This window comes from Schistocerca serialis, chromosome 4 (genome assembly GCF_023864345.2).
Source record: "Schistocerca serialis cubense isolate TAMUIC-IGC-003099 chromosome 4, iqSchSeri2.2, whole genome shotgun sequence".
NCBI lineage: Eukaryota > Metazoa > Arthropoda > Insecta > Orthoptera > Acrididae > Schistocerca > Schistocerca serialis.
Window position 1 is genome coordinate 241,938,128 of NC_064641.1, and position 20,865 is coordinate 241,958,992.

The following is a 20,865-nucleotide window of genomic DNA, read 5'->3' on the forward strand; positions in this document are numbered from 1 at the left end:
AGCATTAAGAACATTTGGGGATATTTAATGTATACTAGGAACGGTTGCACGTATCCCCACCTCTATATCAGTTACATGGGGGAGCGACAAGTAGGTGCAGCAAAACCTAGACTAGTAGCTGCCAACTATCTACTTTGCATGTTTGAAGAATCGGAATCAACGGAGGAATTTGGGGTGTACACAACTGCCTAAGCATCGCTCCTGTAGGGACTACAAAGACAGGACTGGACTACTTACAGCGCGCACAGAAGCACTGAAGCTGTCATTCTTCCCACGCTCCGCATGTAGATGGAAATGGAAGAAGCGCTATTGAGATGTAGATTGGCTTTTACCCTCGACCATCCACTTGGTTGGAAGAATACAGATATACATGTTGAAGTAGTAGGTGTGGATGTAGAAGTGGATATAGATGTACAAGAGGCGATCAAAACGTTTCCTTCGAAGCCTGTACAGCCTAGATTCGGAATGCGAATTACGCAAAATTGCCTTGAGCATTGAGTCAACCATCCCACCGACCCACCAGGTTAAATATGCCCTTTCGCCAAAACACCGTGTCCTGATGCTTGAAGAAATATGTAACTGCCTACTGCACGTCCATGTCCGACAGGGATCGCCGATCGTTCAAGGCCTTTTTTAACGGAGCAGAAGTGTGACAACCGCATGGGGAGAGATCAGAACTATATGGCGGGTGCTCGAGTGTCTTCCACTTGTCCGTAATGGATGAGGCTGGCTTCCCAGATCGACCGGCGACTCGAACCGCCACCAGGACTGAACTTGGCGCACCATTCCACAATGGTGATTTTCTTCAGACGTGCTGCACCACACACATTCCTCATTCGCCAATGATTGCCTACCGATGTTGGTTCTTCGGCGGTCAAGAAAAGAATAACAGTACGCTGATCCTGTTAGAACGCATATGGTAATAACGTCGCCATACTTCACATTTTTGCATTTACCGCCCTCATGTTGGAAAGACACTAATGCGCCACTACTCTCTTGCCTACATGTCCGCGCTTGTATTGAGCTACGTTGCATATCCACTGCAACAGTGCCCTCGAACGGAAACTTTTTGATTGCCTCTCGTACGTAACAAGTCATTATCTAACTATTCCAATCAGAATACCACAAGCAGGATTCACTGACAACTTCTCTTATTACTGTTGTGTTCAAAGCAGTGTTTGCTGTGATGAAAGTATGTAACAGATAAAGTCTGTGTGCCGGCCTGGACTTTGGAAATGAATTCCTCCCTTTCGCGGACAGTGCACTACCAGTTACGCCATCCAAAAATGCATCACGGATCAACTTCGAGCTTCATCCTGTCCATAGTTACTTCACTTTCCTTCGTCGGATGCTGAGACACAGTTTCAGTGCGCTGCCTGAAAATTATCATCTTTACTGAAATTACTAGTACACATAACGTCACAGTCGTCATTAGGATAACGGACCAAGGACAATAGCCGATTAGCTTTCAGCTGCATCTTAGCCAAAGGATCCATTTCTGTGTAACTGAATCATTTCCAGAACACTGAAACACCTGCTAAATTTTGCACCACATTTAGCATGCTACAGCAAGATTTCCTCAACTGTTTCACGGACAAGGCTCAGCTAATCATTCTCGTATAGACAGCAACAATGACCTTATGTAAATTGTTTCTAGTCTTCGGCAGCCCATTGTTTGCGTCAACAGTAACGGGACAGCCTTCTTCACAGGACTGAAGAATGTGCAGCTCTACTCCAAATGTCCACGCTATCAATTTCCACCACACTGTACCTTAGGGGCCAGGTTGAGAAGTGTCAGTGTTAACGTACTACATGAATATAGAGACCGAAATTGTACTTTGCTGCTTTTGTGGACTACCAGAACACTACTCTGGCCAGTCTGCCGCCAGTGCTCAATGAAACACCACAAGCCACGGCCATTGATCGTCTACAGCGAAAGTGAATAATAATGGGAGATTGAGTCCCTTCGACAGCGAGATCTTTAGAGAGGATGAACAGACTTGGATTACAACTCGATATTGGATGAAAATGAGCGATGTGTAAACTACATTTAAGCGAAAACTTTTCAATATTACGTTACGCCTTCAACGAAATTTGTTATTGAATGGAATGCAAGGAAAATAATTAAGTCTCTGACAACCCGCGGACGTGGAGGTCTCTTTGTACCTCGAAATGACTATGATTGACAGACTGCAGTGGCGGGAGGCACCGTTGCTGCTTGCCATCGTGCAGCCAGACGGCTTAACTGAAACTGTACACACAAAACACACAGACATACGTTTAGCCAGAAGCACGTAAATAAATATTAGTGGTGCTACAATTTGACTTGTTTTATCACGAGAAATTTACATTGCTGCTGGCCAAAATAAAGTAAGGGGCAAACAGCCAGTGCCAAACACAGGAATATTTGGAGAATGTGTAGCCAGATGACACTTCCTGATGTAATCGGAAATTAGACAAATTTGTTGTAAATAAAACTCGCTCTTCAGTGTCATTTGAAACGATACAATCAGTAACTTTAGTTTATATTTTCAACAAATCTTTTGAATTTGCATGGGAATGTTTATATATTTCAAGTTCTTCTAAAAGGTTATTATGTTGCACTTGTGAACTATATGCAAAATTTCTATGTTAAGCAAGGACTGAGGAGAAAGGTGTGTTTCTGTATTTTGTGATGTTTGTAAAAGTTGACTTTTATGAATTCTTACCGTCTTTGTTGAGCAAGTCCTCACAAAAGTGGGTCTCAAATGCCATGTCTGTCTGTCCTGTACTATATAAAAACACGGAAAAATATTACATTGTATTTTATACAGGGTGATTCACAAAGATATGCAAATATTTTCATATGTTTTTCTACAAGTAAAACTAAAGAAAAAAGGTCATGTAAACATAGGTCCGCAAATGTTTAGTTATGGAGTTACGGCTAATAACAGATTTTGTTTGAAATTAAGCAACTTTGCTAATTTTAAGCCAGCACAAAAATGTATGAGGTTAAAGTCAGGCACGATTTCCATTTATTTTCTTGTTATTGGTGTGGTGAATCCAATAAAACATGTCCCAGACGTGTATCTACAGTAGTTTTCCAGAACATCAAAAATGGTTGAAATGGCTCTGAACACTATGCGACTTAACTTCTGAGGTCATCAGTCGCCTAGAACTTAGGACTAATTAAACCTAACTAACCTAAGGACATCACACACATCCATGCCCGAGGCAGGATTCGAACCTGCGACCGTAGCGGTCGCTCGGCTCCAGACTGTGGCGCCTAGAACCGCACGGCCACTCCGGTCGGTTCCATAACATCCAGAGAAGCAAAGATTATTATGCAAGTAAATTCGTTTACTTTCCATTGAGAATGTAGAAACGTTTTTGTCATTGTTGGCAACCGTTAGTGAGTTGTTTCAGTCGTTTCGTAACTTTGAAACGAGTTAGTTTTCTGTATTGTTCAGTGAAGGAACATAACAACAACAGTGTAAGAGAAACCACATAGTAACTGTTGCAGTTTGTAGATTATTTATGAAATAAGGATGCCTTTCAAATTTACGACAGAGGAGTGCGCCGATATGATGTTTTTTTATGGCAAATGTGATGGTATGCTACGGCTGCGGTTAACGAATATCGCATACGTTATCCTAATCAGAGGATTCCGAATGCACGAAGCATTAGCTCAGTGTTTCGAATGTTACGGGAGATAGACTCTCTGCCTAGCGTTCGTAATTAGTACGAGAGCTCGATACGCGAAGATGATGGTGAGGATATTACGGATGCTGTTCTACGTTGCCGGATTACCAGTACACTACGTATCTCTCAACGATTAGACATTTCACAATATAAGGTACGGCGTACACTGAAGTACAATAATCTGTATCCTTACCATAAACAAAAATTGGATCATTTACAACCGGGAGATCGTGCCCTTCACTTGGACTTGTGCAATTGGTTAAATACTAATCAGCAGTTACACAGATACGTTTTATTTACTGATGAGGCACAGTTTACTCGAGATGGTATAAACAATTTACATAACGAGCACGTATGGTCTGAAGTAAACTCACATGCAACAGTGCAACGCAATTTCCCAACAGCGATTTAGTATAATGTGTGGTGTGGTATAATCAACGCACACTTGATTGGACCATTCATTTTCCAAGGACGTCTAACCGACGAACGTACTTACGATTCCTTCAAGAAGAAATGTCCCGCTTCCTCGGAGATGTTCTACTTACTATGCGATTGAAAATGTATTTTCAAGTTGATGCCGCGCCTCCACATTTCACCAACGCCGTTACTACACATTTAAAGGAACAATTTCCCCAGAAATTGATTGGTCGTGGTGCTACACGTCCGTGGCCATCCAGATCGCCCGATTTAACAACACTGAATGTTTGCGTATGGGGATGGATGAAAGACAGTTTTATGAGGACACAGTTAATAAACGTGAAGCATTGCTTGCTCGCATTGTGAATGCAATAAACGAAATAAGAGGAACCCTGTGAAACTGAAACGAGCAGCAAAATCTTTTCATACACGTGCTGCTAAATGCATTAAACTCGGTGGAGACATTTTTGAACATTTATTGTGAATGTATTGTGAAACTGTTTGTAGACTGTGCAATTTCCTTAACACTGAGTTTTTTCCGGTTTAACATGAATTCAGGTGTGCTATGGTATTAATAAAAGCAAATTATCTGACATTCATACAGTTTCAGTTAACGCTATTACCATCATTTTCCCAAAATTAAATTCTCTAGAACTTATGTTAAGAACTTTGTGCAGTTGTTTGGAATTTATAAAAACAAACTAGGCCAAGTCGTTAACAAATAAAAAATTTTACGAAATTGCGTCTTTGCTTCTCTGGATGTTCTGGAAAACTACTGAAGATACACGTCTGGGACATGTTTTATTAGATTCAGTAGATCAATAACAACAAAATAAATGAGAATCGTGCTTCACTTTAACCTCATACAGCTTTGCGATGGCTTCATATTAGCAAAGTTGCTAAGCTTCAGACAAAACCTTTTATTAGCAATAATTTCGTAACTAAACATTTGCAGACCTACGTTTATATGAACTTTTTTCTTTAGTTCTACTTGTAGAATAACATATTAAAATATTTGCATATCTTCGTGAATCACCCTGTATAGTCCAGATTCGAGAAATTTGTCATTTGGAGGTATTATGTACAGGACATGCATGAGAAAAGTAATGAAACTGCCTTTTTATCTACCTAAGTTTTATTTTTTTTTCAGACAACAATATTGTCCTCTTGAAAGTAGTTCTCTTTGGTAGATATACACCGGTGGAGTCGATGTTCTCAGTCTTGGTAGAAGGGCTTCAGGTGGTAAGGCTTTTAACATGTCGGTCACATTCTTTTGAATGATCTCCAGAGTTCAAAAATGGCGTCCTTTTAAGACTTTTTCAATTTCAGGATAAGAAGAAAGAACAAGGATTCATATCAGATGAATACGGAGCTGTGGAACACAAGAAATCCTTTCGAGACCAAGAATATGGTGATGGAAGTTGCTGTGTGACATGAGGCGTTGTCTTGATGCGTCATACACTTGTCAGCAATGTCCGGTCTCACTCGATTCACGTTTTTCCTGAGCCATTGAAGCCCATCTTTGTAAGACACTTGGTTAACAGTTTGTCCTTGGGGAACAAATTCTTTATGCACAGTACCCCTATTGTCAGAAAGGCAAATCAGCGTTGTTCTGATCCTTGATTTGCTCATTAGACTTTCTTCAGTCGAAGAGATGTCTTCGTGTGCCACTCTTCTCTTTGCCACTTTGTCGCAGTATCGTACTAAAAAATCAAGGAGTCAGGATTCATCACCTCTGATCATACGACTGAACCATTCGTGGTCATTGGCAATCGCCTTAAGATCAACGCACACGTTTCTTCGAATGTCTTTTTGCTCAGTTGTGACGTTTTACGGCACCATTTTCGTACAAACATTTCGTATTTGCCAAACTTCGGGAAAAAATTTATGTACAGTGAAAGTGTTCAAGTTTAATAAGTCATCCATTATATTTATTGTTAAACGTCGGTCTGATCTTTGTGCACTTGAAAAGGTGTTTTCCACTTAAGCCTGTTTCCGATTTTCGAAAATCACACTGGCGAATTCCACAAGTTTAACATAAACTTTGGTGGCATGAATTTGCTCTAAATTCCGCTTTCCATTTTCGTAACACACAACAAAAACATCTGTGATGGCGCTATCAGATACCACGTGATGGCTGTGCGGGGGTGGAACTCAGACTGAACGTCTGCAAGGGATGAACACACCGGTCTACACACGCAGAACATCACAACGTTGTCAGAATGCACACAGTGCTGCCTGTCTCATTACTTTTCTCACGCCCCTCGTAAAGAGCAACTCGCTGGCATTATTGGTGGTAAAGGTCATAGTAACGTCATATTCTTTAAATAAATTAATTATACGATATGAGATGTCATCTAAAATTAGGATTGTAGCATATTCTTTAATTGTAAGGCCACTTTTATTGAGCATATAGAAATGTTCGTTCTTGTTTATTTTAGTATCATAAATTTTTTGTACAAGGTATGCTTGATATCCGTTTTTCACCGCTTTATACTTTTAGTTATTAAGTTCTGCAGCAATAGCTGATGGGGTTAGCGTCAGATCAGTAATGTAGTCGATTATCGTGTGGAAGAATGCCATACAGTTAGCAGCAGCTCAGTAATATGGTAGATCGTCGCGAGAAAGAATGCTTCAAGTCGTGACAAGAAGAGACATGACTAATGTTACCTTTTGTGGTGGGTTTCCTCTAAATATCAAAGTTAATAGTACCATCTACTACAAATAGTCTCACATCCATAAAACTCAGTTCATTATGTTGATTTTGTATTTCATATGTAAATTTAGTTTAAGGATGGACGCACTTCAGTGAGTCAATAACTAATTTGATATCCTTCACATCTTCTTTTAAAACAGTGATAGTACCGTCGACATATCGAATGTAAAATGTAATGCTATTGGCTAGAATGGGATAGGAACTAAAAAAGCTTATTTCAAAATTATTAATGGAAATGTAAGGTACAAAGCCCAGCAAGACAGTTCAAAATAGCAAGGACTTCATCTTGTTGATGTAGGTGACCATTGAAACGAAGTAGTTGTGCTTTAGAATTACTCTCAAAAATCTTATAAATTCTTTAATTTCATTTGAATTCAGTTTCTTGTACTTAGTGATATTGTTTTCAATTATATGGATAGTTTTGTATGTAGGAATGTTAGTGTAGAGATTTGTAATATCAAAAGATGTGAGTATGTGGCCAGGAGGGAAAGTGACATATTTTAGAGAGTTAATCATCTCTCTTCTGTTTCTCACAGAGAATGACATTGCATATATATAGTTTTCTGTAATATATACTTTTAAGATGCCTTTACACATGTTCATTGCTACTAACACAACAGCTCAATGAACATATAATTCAGTTACTGTAAACTGTCAGTCTTTGTTTAAAATAATCACACACAACATGTAAATTTCTTGACATATCATGTTTAGTAGGTGGCAAACTCAACTCCGATAGTTCAGGAAACCGATTACAACACATAACATCATTCATGCCTCACCTTTTCACACCTTTAAGCACAAAGTGAGATTCTTACAAGCTATGATCGACCTTATTACTGGGGTGCCACTAACCTCTCCTGCTATTGCACTTAATAACTTAAAGTATATGGAGTTCAAACACGGATATCAAGTATTAAAAAAATGTTCAAATGTGTGTGAAATCTTATGTGACTTAATTGCAAAAGTCATCAGTCCCTAAGCTTACACACTACTTAACCTAAATTATCCTAAGGACAAACACACACACCCATGCCCGAGGGAGGACTCGAATCTCATCCAGAATCAGCCGCACAGTCCATGACTGCAGCGCCTTAGACCGCTCGGCTAATTCCGCGCGGCTATCAAGCATCCTTTGAACGAAAACTTTATAATAACAAAACCAGTAAGAATATAAACTGCACTACACTCAATAAAAATGGCGTTACTGTTAAGAAATGCACTACAATCCCATTTATAGGTGACATTTCATACTGTATATCTAATGTATTTGTAAGATTCGAAATCTGTGCTTCACCTGTAATGATGCTGCCAAGTTGCTCTGTATACATAATGAGAAACTCCCGGCTGACAAATTTCTCAAATCTGGAGTGTATAAAATACATTGTAATATGTCCAAATTTTTTATAGAAGACAGACAGGGAGGCTATTTGGTCCCACATTCCGTAGCATTTGCTCAACAGAGATGGCGATAATTCATGTAAGTCCCATAATTCATGTAAGCCCCATAATTCGAAAGATTTGTTGAATGATCAACTTACACTATGAAACACAGTTTTGATTGCATATAATTTCTTATAAAATGTGAAAATTAACCAATTACTTTTATATGGTAGAACTGTTTGCCATGTTTTTTCCTGTGCATTATGTAAAACAGATTTGTATACCTTTGTATACTTTTAAGATGCTTTTATATATGTTCATTGCTACTAACACAACAGCTCAGTGAACATACTATTCAGTTACTGTAAACTGTCAGTTTTTGTTTACAATAATCACACGCAACATGTAAATTTCTTGACATATCATGATATTATGCATCTGTAAGGCATACTGATATCAAATCAATACTAACTTAGTTTCTGTACAAAAAACTTTTTATACTTCACATAAATGTATAGCCAAGCTCTAAATATTTATAATACCGCTAATTTTGTAGGCTTCTGAAGACGACAGATTATTGTGCTGAATCTGGCAAAGCGTTATAAAAATATGTTTGCAACTGACAACTGAGTTTTATCCTGAAAAATACATACTTACATATTACAGGTATTACCTATGTGTCCAAACGTTTGTTAGAGTAACACTTTGAAGTAAATTGGTCAACAGCTTTTCGAAATTTTTGATAATAGAGTTTTCCACTTTACATATTACAATTTATTTATATATTACATATATTATATATGTATATAAAAACAGTTTTATATTTGAAAGACATATTATATTTACATTTTGGAGACTTCAGATTTTGATGAAACAAACATTAAATTCGTGTATAAAGTTCACCTATAATTATTATATTATTGTACAGTGCCACATATATATGTGTCACTCCAGCAGGTATAGTAACAGGGCCACAGTCCAGTCCAATGTCTTGTTAAAATGTCAAAGCAACTGTGAAGAACATTTGTATGTACTTTCAAATACAATGTCACGTCAAAATTTCAAAACAATCATTGAAGAAGTTTTGGAGATTTTAGATTCTGCAACAAACGAATATTTACATCTACACAAATGAAACTACAAATGGTTTATATATATATATATATATATATATATATATATATATATATGCACAGGAGTCCTTCACCACTTACTTTGAAGTTTTGACACAGTGTTTAATTTTTTTATGCAGCTATGGGAGCGATATTATCCACACATTATGAAGAAGTTTATGTACTGCAGTAAGTGTATGTAACATTGTGACATCAATAGATGCACGACGTGTAATGCAGCGTATTTTATCCTCATCCCTATCATAATGGAAATACTGATTAGATTATAATGCACATCCTGGAAACAAAAATTGCGATTAAAATTCATGATTATTCTAAGAGAACAAATACAAGCAAAGAAATGACGATCTATTTTTATCACTATGAAGAATGATTTGCATTGAATCTATTTAACTAAAATTTATTACAGTATTTTATTGTTGTTAGAGACTATGGGTTTGCTCTGTTGGTGAGATTAATGGTACAAAACAAAATAAACTGTTTTCGTATCCACGTGGAGTTCTTAACGAAACTATGCTTTCTGGATCGAGAAGTTTCCACGCATGCTAATTAATTGCTGTTATCAGCTGCGTCAGCTTGCACAGCAGCGAAGAGAGTTGTTAATGTAGGGGAGAGTACACGCCACAAGGGCGCAGACAGGTGTTTTCAGAGCAAACTCTGACCTTCCAGAGAAACGTCGTAAAACCGCGTTTGTTCAGCGTGAGCCGTGTTTTCCTAAGCAAAATAAAGAGTCCCCAACGAGTTGTTAACTTGAATTAATACTATATTGTCTGCAGCAGTATCGGTGTGCGGCTTGGCCGTACCTACCTAAATTAATTCTCGTTATTCCTCTTACAAGTGTTATGTGGACCATTCCATCCTGCATAAAAACACAGTGAAAAGCTTTATTCTGCTGTGCCTCACTCGACGAACTAAACAAAAAGAAAAATCCGGGTGAAACGATTCAGATTGATATTTTCACATCAATCCGAATTCCGGCTTCAGATTTTGGCACTGAACCAGAAATAACATTGTACTTCATTTGTGCTCTGCATACGCACTCTTAAAAATTTTCATATTATTACTTTCTGAACTGTGAGTTTTCCTCTCTGTAAGTGAACCACCCAGTGGAAATTTTCTAAAATCTCGGATATGGAACGAAATTATAGTGACAAGAAAATGCGGGTGTCATTTCACAGTCAACGCCTTCATGAGCCGAATGTACGTAAGCTACTATGCACTTCATGATCCGAATGTACGTAGACTGCTATACTTCTCATTTGAGTATAAAATGTATTTAAGGGGGTAACTGAATTGAATTGAGTTGAAAATGGGGTTACGTCCCAAAAAACAAATTTTTCAGTAGACATAAAAAATTTGTGTTACTGCACAATGGGTTTAAGCATCGTGTCTTGAAGATGCTATGTAGGTGAAACAATATACACCATAATTTAGCCATCGAGTGTGGACAATAATCCAGTATGAAAGAACTGGAGGTGACCCTTTTTCGAACTTGATGATGTTGAAGAGGCAACTAGCGTTCTGTTTGGAGCGGAAGGATTGTGTTATGCAACTTTATATTATTCATATTCATAACAGCAGTAACAGAGTGTGTTACGAGCATAAAGGTTTATTCATAATGTTATAAAATGGTTTCTTTTCGTCAAGTATGTAGTACAGAACATTTCTACATCGTCTAGTTTCTTACTTTTTATTGGAACAGGTCCACTATTTGGTTGTTTCTTTGGAAGACCTGTCTTACATCATCCTCTGAACAGCGGAAACTAGAAGGCAGTGAGTCCAGGAATGAATGGTTCGGCTTCAATAATTCTAGGAGAATTGCTACGGAAAATGAAGAGGCCGTACGCAGACATCTGAAACTTCATTTTGGTTTCGCTACCATAAAAGCACTCTCAGGTAGCATCGCTTTTGTAGCAGTCAGGCCACCAGGTCTTGAAGTTCAGAGTATCTTCTGTCTTCGCGTTTATGAAGCTACACGACGGACGCATCAAAGTAGTTGTTTATCTGGACTTCTGTGGAGTCATCTCTGGACATGGCTACTTCTCTAACTCATCATCCATCTAATGAGCATGTATACTGATGTGATATGAGCCCTTGTTACCGCAAACACTGCGAACAGATACAAAGATCAGTTATATCCGGTAAATGTAACCTGAAAAAATTGTACATGGCCCTTTTTCACCGATTCCATTATGTCATCCATGATAACCGCTTTATGTTATGTTCACATTTTAAGCGTGAAATGGACGATTGCTGTGTACCTCCCCCCTTCTCAGTCCAACGTAAGATTTGCAAGGTTAAGGGTTTCACAATATTCTCAGATTCCACCGTTAAAATCACTCTTTGGATGTTTGTGTGGAGGTTTACACAAAATACATGAGATATGTTTCTTCGTGTGTATGCCATCTGAAAGTCTCTTTTACTATTCTGCGAGTCAATCAGTCCTAAAATATTTCACATTCCGTTTTCTTTTATAAGATTAATTCTCCTTATTAGGCCAACCACATAGGCATCCCACACATTTCGGCAGTACTGCGACTAATGTGGCCATCATGGGTTAGCGAGTAGGGTACCCTCGTTGTCCCAGATTCGATCCCGGATATGGGTGCGGATTGTTTCTACTTCCCGTCCTTCCACAACTGCCCAGGTCCACTCAGCGTGCTATCAAATCAATACTGGGGATCCTTCCGAGAGATAAAAGACGGCCGGGCAATGGGTTTGCCACCCTCCCCTTCCTGCTCCTGGATCGAAGAAAGTCTGCACTCCACCTACAATCAGGCCAGTAGACCGCTGACGTGCGCTGACCCACAGACTTTACCTTTTTCTATTACCTTTATTACAGCTAATATCTGATAATCCATTAAGATGGAATGCAAATAAAATCCGGAACATCATAATTTACCAAGGCAGCTCTGAACCATTCGCTCCTTACACAGCAAAATGCTGCACATCCTGTTAATAAGATCTTGATCCACTGGAAGAACTGGCTACATATTCTGAGCAAATGTAAATTTTTTTAGTTAGATCTTTATGGCGAGCAACTCATTAAGTAAAGGTATTATGTGGAAAAATGAGATGCTTAAATTCTTAGAAATTAAGCATCTCACTTTTCCATAAATTATCTACGAAACTCGACGAACTAAAACTGAAGAAAGTGGAAGAAACATTCAGCCGTCAGTTCTTGATAAGAAGGCAAAATACCGAAGCTAAGATCTGCTATGAGGTCATAGCTTCCATATTTTCGGCGTAGGCTCATTTAATTGTTGTATTTTCCGGTAGCGAAAGAAGTTAATATAACCTATTGCCAGCGAACATTATATTGAGTAACGTTTCTCAAGCGTTACCGCGTTACATCTTGCAGGTGAGATTACTTCTGTTCAATACTATGATAATCCACTTTCAAAGATTTTATAACCTCCGGCAATTTCAACTGAGCTCCCGCTTGTGCATTGACCGTTGTCGCCCACTAACGTGTAGTAATTGTTATGTCCATTATAATTATTCGGGCTGTTATACCGTGGTCGGTTGATGAATTCTGTGTCAATTCCCAACGTTTCGTCCCCGTCTGCCCGGGACACCTTCAAGGGGGTCTGTAGCTCGATGGAAGGTCCAACACACCCTCTGGCTCGCTACTGACCGCCGCTAAACTCCGTGTCCGCGCGCTCCCGCGCCGAGGCGTGACGTCACGTGTTTTGTAAACTCCAGTGCAATTGGCCGCTGTCCGCTGTCGTCGATCGCCGTTGCCATCACCCGGTGGTGGACGGGTGGAACATATCTTCTTCAACACCGGCATCCATATACCGTTTAATTTCACGCCCTCCTCCTTTCGTTTGAAATTATTAGGGTGTTTGGCGATTTCGATTGCCTCCCTGTAGAGCCTTTCGAAATATTCGCTTGTGGCCGCTAGTACTTGCGTCTCCTCGAAACGAATATGGTGGTTACCTGGCTGGAAAGCATGCTCCGGAACAGCTGATCATTCCGTTTCTCCTCTTCTACAATTGCCCTTGTGCTCTTCCAAACGTTTTGAAACAGTTCTTTTAGTGGTACCCACATAAACATCTCCACAGCTGTACACTCCAGCTTTTTCCAATGGTTTGCGAGCGTCCTTGGCAGGCTTAAGGTATTCCTGTATCTTCCTGGTGGGCTTGTAAATTACGGTAATATTCCGCTTCGTCAAGATCCTCATTCTTTCCGTTACATTTTAACAAACGGCAGGAAAACCTTACATTTTGCAGTAGCCTGTACTTCACTATGGTTTCTGCGTGGCTGTCTCAACGCACGTTTTATTTCGGCGGACGAATATCCGTTCTTCATTAGTGCATTGTGGAGATGTTCCATCTCAGAGTCGAGCAACTCAGGTTCACAAATATTTCTAGTTCTGTCCCCTAACGTCTTCATAACACCCCGCTTCTGTTGTGGGTGGTGGTTCGAATCCCGGTGCAAATAACGGTCCGTGTGGGTGAGTTTCAGGTATACTGAGTGGACCAAACTATCATTTTCGTTTCTAAAAACAAGCACATCAGGGAAATGTAATTTGCCGTCTACCTCCTCCTCCATTGTAAACTGAATTCTCGAGTTTATACTGTTCAGATGTTTGTGGAACCGGCTAGAATTGACACAGAATTCATCAAGCGACCACGACATAATGGCCCGGATAATTATAATGGACATGACATTTACGGCCCTGAAAGTCTACGTTTTAGTATCAGTAATTGTTATGTTAACTTAATTTCAGCCCAACGTAGTCAGTTTCCTAACTTCTGTCCTTAAAGGGGTCGGTGCTCGTATCATTCCACTTTTAAATCACAGCATTAACTCCTACCTTGCAAGAACAACAGTTTTTCATTACTAATAAAGTTTATGCTCAAAAATATAATTAAAGCAGTTAACATACAGAACTGAAATAATATCTTCAGTTCACTTGTTAACTTCATCGTTGCATTGCAACAGCAAAATTTAAATTCTACTTTCTGGCTGGTTCATGAGTTTAATACGCAAGTTTCTTTCATTAATTTTGACACTCGTTTATTGCAATGATATGAATAGGATCCTTCTGTACGTAATAATGAAGCGGGAAAATCATTAACACAGGAAAATTATTAATGTTCACAGAAACACCGTGTTATTCGATAAACTGCTTTTACGAACTGGAAAGTTTGGTACATTTCTAAATGTCTGAAATGGCACAATGTTACTTTCAGATGGAGCAGCTGTTGGCGCGACGCAGTGGTTTGGTGTAACAGTTATCAGGCAAAAGGCCCTTCTTCTAGTTATGAGCTAATTTTAATCCATTTGACCAAACAGTACTCTTCATTTCATAATCCTATTAAGACTTCTCCTCGAATAAACATCGTTCTATGTCTCATACGACTGCCTGCTTATTGTATCCATATTATACGTTTCGTCACCACGCCATTTATGCACTTACTTTCCTTACTCTTATAGCTACTTCTCGTCCGACCTCATTTACTACACCTTGCGACACCTCACCCGCACGCTCGCTTGCCATACAAGCTGGTACTATTCAGACAATCTCTCTCTCCCCGATGTTATTCAATCTGTATATTGAGCAAGCAGTAAAGGAAACAAACAAAAAGTTAGGAGTAGGAATTAGAATCCATGGAGAAGAAATATAAACTTTGAGGTCCGCCGATGACATTGTAATTCTGTCAGAGACAGCAAAAGACTGGGAAGAGCAGTTGAACGGAATGGACAGTGTCTTGAAAGGAGGATATAAGATGAACATCAACAAAAGCAAAACGAGGATAATGGAATGTAGTCGAATTAAGTCGGATGATGCTGAGGGAATTAGATTAGGAAATGAGACACTTAAAGTAGAAAATGAGTTTTGCTATTTGGGGAGCAAAATAACTGATGATGGTCGAAGTAGAGAGACTATAAAATGTAGACTGGCAATGGCAAGGAAAGCGTTTCTGAAGAAGAGAAATTTGTTAACATCGAGTGTAGATTTAAGTGTCAGGCAGTCGTTTCTAAAAGTATTTGTATGGCGTGTAGCCATGTATGGAACTGAAACATGGACGATCAATATTTTGGACAAGAAGAGAATAGAAGCTTTCGAAATGTGGTGCTACACCAGAATGCTGAAGATTAGATGGGTAGATCACATAACTTATGAGGAGATATTGAATAGAATTGGGGAGGAGAGGAGTTTGTGGCACAACTTGACAAGAAGAAAGGACCACTTGGTAGGACATGTTCTGGGGCATCAATGGATCATTAATTTAGCATTGGAGGGCAGCGTGGAGGGTAAAAATCGTAGAGGGAGACCAAGAGATGGATACACTAAGCAGATTCCGAAGGATGTAGGTTGCAGTAAGTACTGGGAAATGAAGAAGCTTGCACAGGATAGAGTAACATGGAGAGCTGTATCAAACTAGTCTCTGGACTGAAGACCACAAGAACAACAACAACAACAACTTTGGTTATTATACAATACAAAGATCTGACATTAGTAGAGTGACCGCTACAATCTTTACAGAACTGTTTTCAGTAGTTTGCAAGAATATTATTTCATATATTTCAATTAATAATTTACAATAAAATAAAAATATACGTACATTTAGTTGAAGAACGAATTCGAAAAAATAAAACATAATTTACTACGTATAAATTAGTCTGTTTGGTGTTACAACAGAACACAATTCTGACAGATGATAAAGATGTGCTTGGTCCGAGGATATTTGCATGGGATGAAGTGGGACACCTAACATTTCCACCATCGTCTCTCATTGAGAATCTGTGGCGGAACTTAGTGTTTGATCATACACATTTATTTGTCTGTCAACTGTACTCTGCAAACCACCAGTGATTTCAGCAGGACAGTGCACCACCCTGTTTCTCCCGTATATTGTGTTACGATGGTATCACGAAACGAGAGTGCAGTTATCTTGCTTCAGGTTTATCTGATGTCAATCGTACTGAGTACGTCTGCGACACCATTCAGAGAAGGTGTATCTTATTCAGTTCCTTATGCATGGACCCTTAAAGCTTAGAGCCGGCCGCTGTGGCCGAGCGCTTCTGGCGCTTCAGTCTGCAACGGCGATGCTGCTCTGGTCGCAGGTTCGAATCGTGCCTCTAGCATATGTGTGTGTGATGTCCTTAGGTTAGTTAGGTTTAAGTAGTTCTAAGTCTAGGGGACTGATGATCAGATGATAAGTCCCATAGAGCTTAGAGCCATTTGACCATCTTAAAGCTTAGAGCTCGGCAATTAAGAGAATCGCCACTTCCTGACTTTTCCTGTAAGTCTACGGTCGCCATTTTCAGTTTTCCGAGCGACCTTGATCCACGGGAGAATGAATTTGATGCAGATGTTGTCACATGTTCCATCATCTTTCTGCTAATGTGATCGAAAGAATTCTGTACTTTTTTAAAATCCGTTTTTTGAGCATACGTAAAATGCCGTATGATGTTGAATAAATCAATCTCGGCTAGAAAGTAAGATCACCGGACTAAAAATAAGTCACACTTACAGAAAGCATTACAAATACCACTTAATACCGTGTAAATAAGACCCTGGACATGATATCCCACTGGTTTCGGTTAGGAAGTGAGTTCACAAGGTTATGGAGTTACGTCGCATCGAGTTCAACCCACTCATGATTTGATCGTGCAGTTTCGCCAAATTGCGGGGATGCTGTCGTCGGCAACAGCGGGTGGAACGCTGTTGCAAAATATCTTACACATTTTTATGGGGTTCAAGACAGATGATCCTGCAGACGAATGGAGATGTAATTGAGTGGGCAAGTGGTCAGGAAACCAGTCACATTTTCCTCCAACCAATAATTGTTATTGTTGTCTTTATTTGTTGTGTGAGCAAAGGGCTCTGTTAGGTGAGCGAATCAAAACGTTCGTTGTATGCAGTTCCCGTCGCAATGTTCCGTCGCTGACAGCTTGGGATAGACCTGTAGCAATTTCTGTCGGTTTGGGAAGCGATTCCGATTCACAATGCTGCAAAGGTGTGCCTGGTCTCTCCAGTCAGTATCTTCCTCCGACAACAATTCTCTCGTTGCGTTTCGTGGCCACTGTATTACACCACTTCTGGCTGAAACGTAGAAAGCAAATCCAGCAACTTCACACACCGTATGGCTGCGAGCACGCCCAAACACGACTGCCTGTTTTTGTCACCCTGACACGTCATCACATTTAATCACGTCTACATACACTGTCCGCCTCAAACATAAAAGTCTCGCTTATCGCTACTGCCCTACACTCCCGCAGAGGCAGTGCACGTGCGGCTGTACAAGTCACTCCATCGCTGCACCATCTGTAAACTGATAAATGTCAGATCGTCGATAAATATGGGTGAAATGTAAGAAACGCCCGGAAGGAAAGAACAATACACAGGGCTTTAAAAAAATGACTCTCGCACGTTCCTACTGATGGTAAATTGGCCAGTACTAGAAGAAAGTTCCTGTATATGTCCGCAAACCAATACCTCTTGACATACGGACCGTTTTTTTTGTGACGAGTAATGTTCAGTACTCGGTGGTGCTGGCAGTCTTTCTGTTGCAGCATAGTAAATTACCATAATATACACGTGTAAGCAGTGCAAATGCTCGAGTACTCATGGAGGTGAGGCGTCAGAAGCGCTTCAGTATCAGTATATGGACTGAAATCGTCTGTGGCAGACTTCTAGGGCCATACACTTTACCAAACAGACTGCAATATGCTTTGTATTACGGATTCTCTGTAAGATGAATTAACGGCGTTATTGGAGAACGTTACCTTTGCACAAGGATAACGATTATGGTTTATACACGACGGGGCATCACCCTATTTCCTCAGTATCGCACAAGAACGTTACAGGGGCCATCGGTTGGTTGATGAGGTCCCGTAGCATCGGCTGGATTTCTGGCTTAGGCAACATTTAAATTTATTATTGTATTCCCAACCCGTCGACAACGTGCAGACGTTGTGCATCCAGTGTACACTGCACGCGAATGAATTCGAATGGAGCCAGGTGTACTTGAAAGAGTGCGTGATTCACTGTAAATAAGGGGTGAAAGATGAGTAAGGATGCATGGTAGTCACTTGCAGTACTGCCTAAGGTGTCTACTCCTGCGTAGGAGAGGCAGATTACATCACTAATAGGCCTATATCGTAACAGGTATTTGTTCCCAGAGATATTATAATATGAGTTTTGACCATGACTACCTGTTTAGGAATGTGTGTTATGTCTCTTCTTTCCTTTGACGTAGTCACAAGTCCCTTATGTAATGAGGGGAGTTTGTCATCAACGGCCCTGACACCTAATCTTTGACAACCACTGCAGTTGCTGCTCGCGAATGATATGTTACTACTTCTGTATTGCCAAAACAAAAGCTTTAGACATGTCATCTGTGCGAGGGGTGGTAAATATCTGCAATTATCGGGTAAATAAATTGCAATCTAACATCTGTTAGTCAGCACTCGTAGATACTCAACATATTATTCAGGGTTACTGGCAGTCGATACAGATGCCGTCGCCTCACGTTTCGCCAGTGATTGCAGCCGTTATAGTCAGTCTTCAGTCAGCCGCCTTGGGCTGCACAACAGAAAACGCAGTTACGAATTTGGACTCCCATTTTATTAATTTTCTCAGTTAGATAAATCGAGCTAATTGTGGCGAAAATGGTCGGAAGCGATTAATCAGAACAGTAGAGTTTTAGGATATCGTTCGTTGTCAGCATACTGATGGCGTATTTCGGGAGATGTAGGAAGTCCTCACGTTGTCGAACCCTGACCGTGTAACATAAATGTCTTATAAACCCTGCCGACTAATTTAATGCTTAGGTGATCGGTCTGATGACTTCTCATTATTGACAGACACTAGTTACATAAGTTAACGAAATTTGTTCGATAACTTTGCACCTCTTATTCAAAGCATAAATTGATAACAAAAGGCCGGCCGCGGTGGTCTCGCGGTTCTAGGCGCGCAGTCCGGAACCGTGCGACTGCTACGGTCGCAGGTTCGAATCCTGCCTCGGGCATGGATGTGTGTGATGTCCTTAGGTTAGTTAAGTTTAAGTAGTTCTACGTTGTAGGGGACTGATGACCACAGCAGTTGAGTCCCATAGTGCTCAGAGCCATTAGAACCATTTTTTTGATAACAGAAGCAATGAAATGTTGTTTTATAATGTGCAGGGTTAAACACGCTGTATAGCGCAACCAGGAAATACTGCCCACAGCTAAATGTTGTTAGATCTTTGTGAAGACAAACAGATGTGTTTATCACCAGTAAACTGCATGATGGATCAAGTAACCGTAAGTGAAACCCAGCGCATTGTGAGGCGTTGGGCACAAGATTCCTATCCAGAAGGAACAGTGTTCAAAACCCCATCCAGGTATCCAGATTTCAGTGTTTCTGAAATCGTTTACGGCTAATATTAGAGCAGTTCCTTTGTAAAACACTCTAACAGCTTGCTTGCCCTTCCACGTCAAATCGGCGAGTGTGCTGGTCATCAACACGACCTAATCTCCTTCCTTTTTTTCTACATGTATATTATGACATTCGCCGAAGCCTCACAATTACTCAGTGTATGACTGCAAAACTTTTATGGTACACTGACATTTGGGCAGGATCTCAAGGCTGACTTAACGTGCCGACATGCGAAATCATGTCGTCAAGAAAAATAATCTGAACTTACTTGAGCGTCAGTTTTGCATGAAGTGCTTCACCTGTAAAAAGCACAATTACCCGGTTTATGTGTGAATGAGATCGACTTTCATCGACCAATTTACGAGTGTTGTGGACCGTCCACATGAGATCACCGTACAAAAACATAGTTAAGCTTTGCGCACGCGCAGATGAAGCGTTAAGCGATGATAGTTGGCGCAGCGATCGGATCATGTGTTCAAATGCTCGTGCTCTGACTAAGGGAGCTTAGGCAGTAGCGATCAGTGAAGCATTTATGTTTCAAGCGAACATTGTACGTCAACAAGGGTAAAAGGTAAGGATTTGAAAGAGTGACAAAAAAGGGTCAATCGTGTTTGGCCGTGTCCATGGCTATAAGGTGTGTGAAGTTATTGAATTTGTCGGTGTTGAGTTGGTGTGGCGGACTGGTCATTGTGCTTACAAGCAGTCGTGTAACGCAAGTAGCCACTAAACACGTCAGAGTTCTGATCGGGAAAAGAAGAAGAAGACACGTTTCATGGCTTATGAATCAAAATCGATTCCAAACCCGACAGTAATTGTTGCAGGCAGTTAATGACGGTCCATCACAACATGTGAGAGAGAACACTGGAACGGCAGCTACATGCATTGAACATAGTTATGCAGTTGGTACGCGTTGCAAGAAGCCACTTCTCGCAGAGGCGCATAAACCCGACCACAACACAGTTCACTGGGCTGGAAGAACATGGTTTACTGAACACTTCCCCACTCTACTACATCTTAATTGGCCTGAAAAATCACGACTTGAACCCGATACAAAACTAGTGGAACTTGTTGGAACAGTGGATAAAACGCCGAAATTAGCATCCCCGTAATTTAATGAAATTGCGTGCCCAGATCTACAGCGAGTGGCATCCTGGACG

The 20,865-nt window shown here is 40.2% G+C and overlaps 1 protein-coding gene across 1 annotated transcript in view; it reads right to left on the minus strand.

The window, feature by feature from the left end:
• The window catches only part of LOC126473822 (major royal jelly protein 1-like), an 86,428-nt gene that overhangs the window by 47,714 nt on the left and 17,849 nt on the right, over nt 1-20,865 (minus strand). The gene's annotated exons all lie outside the window — the stretch shown is intronic.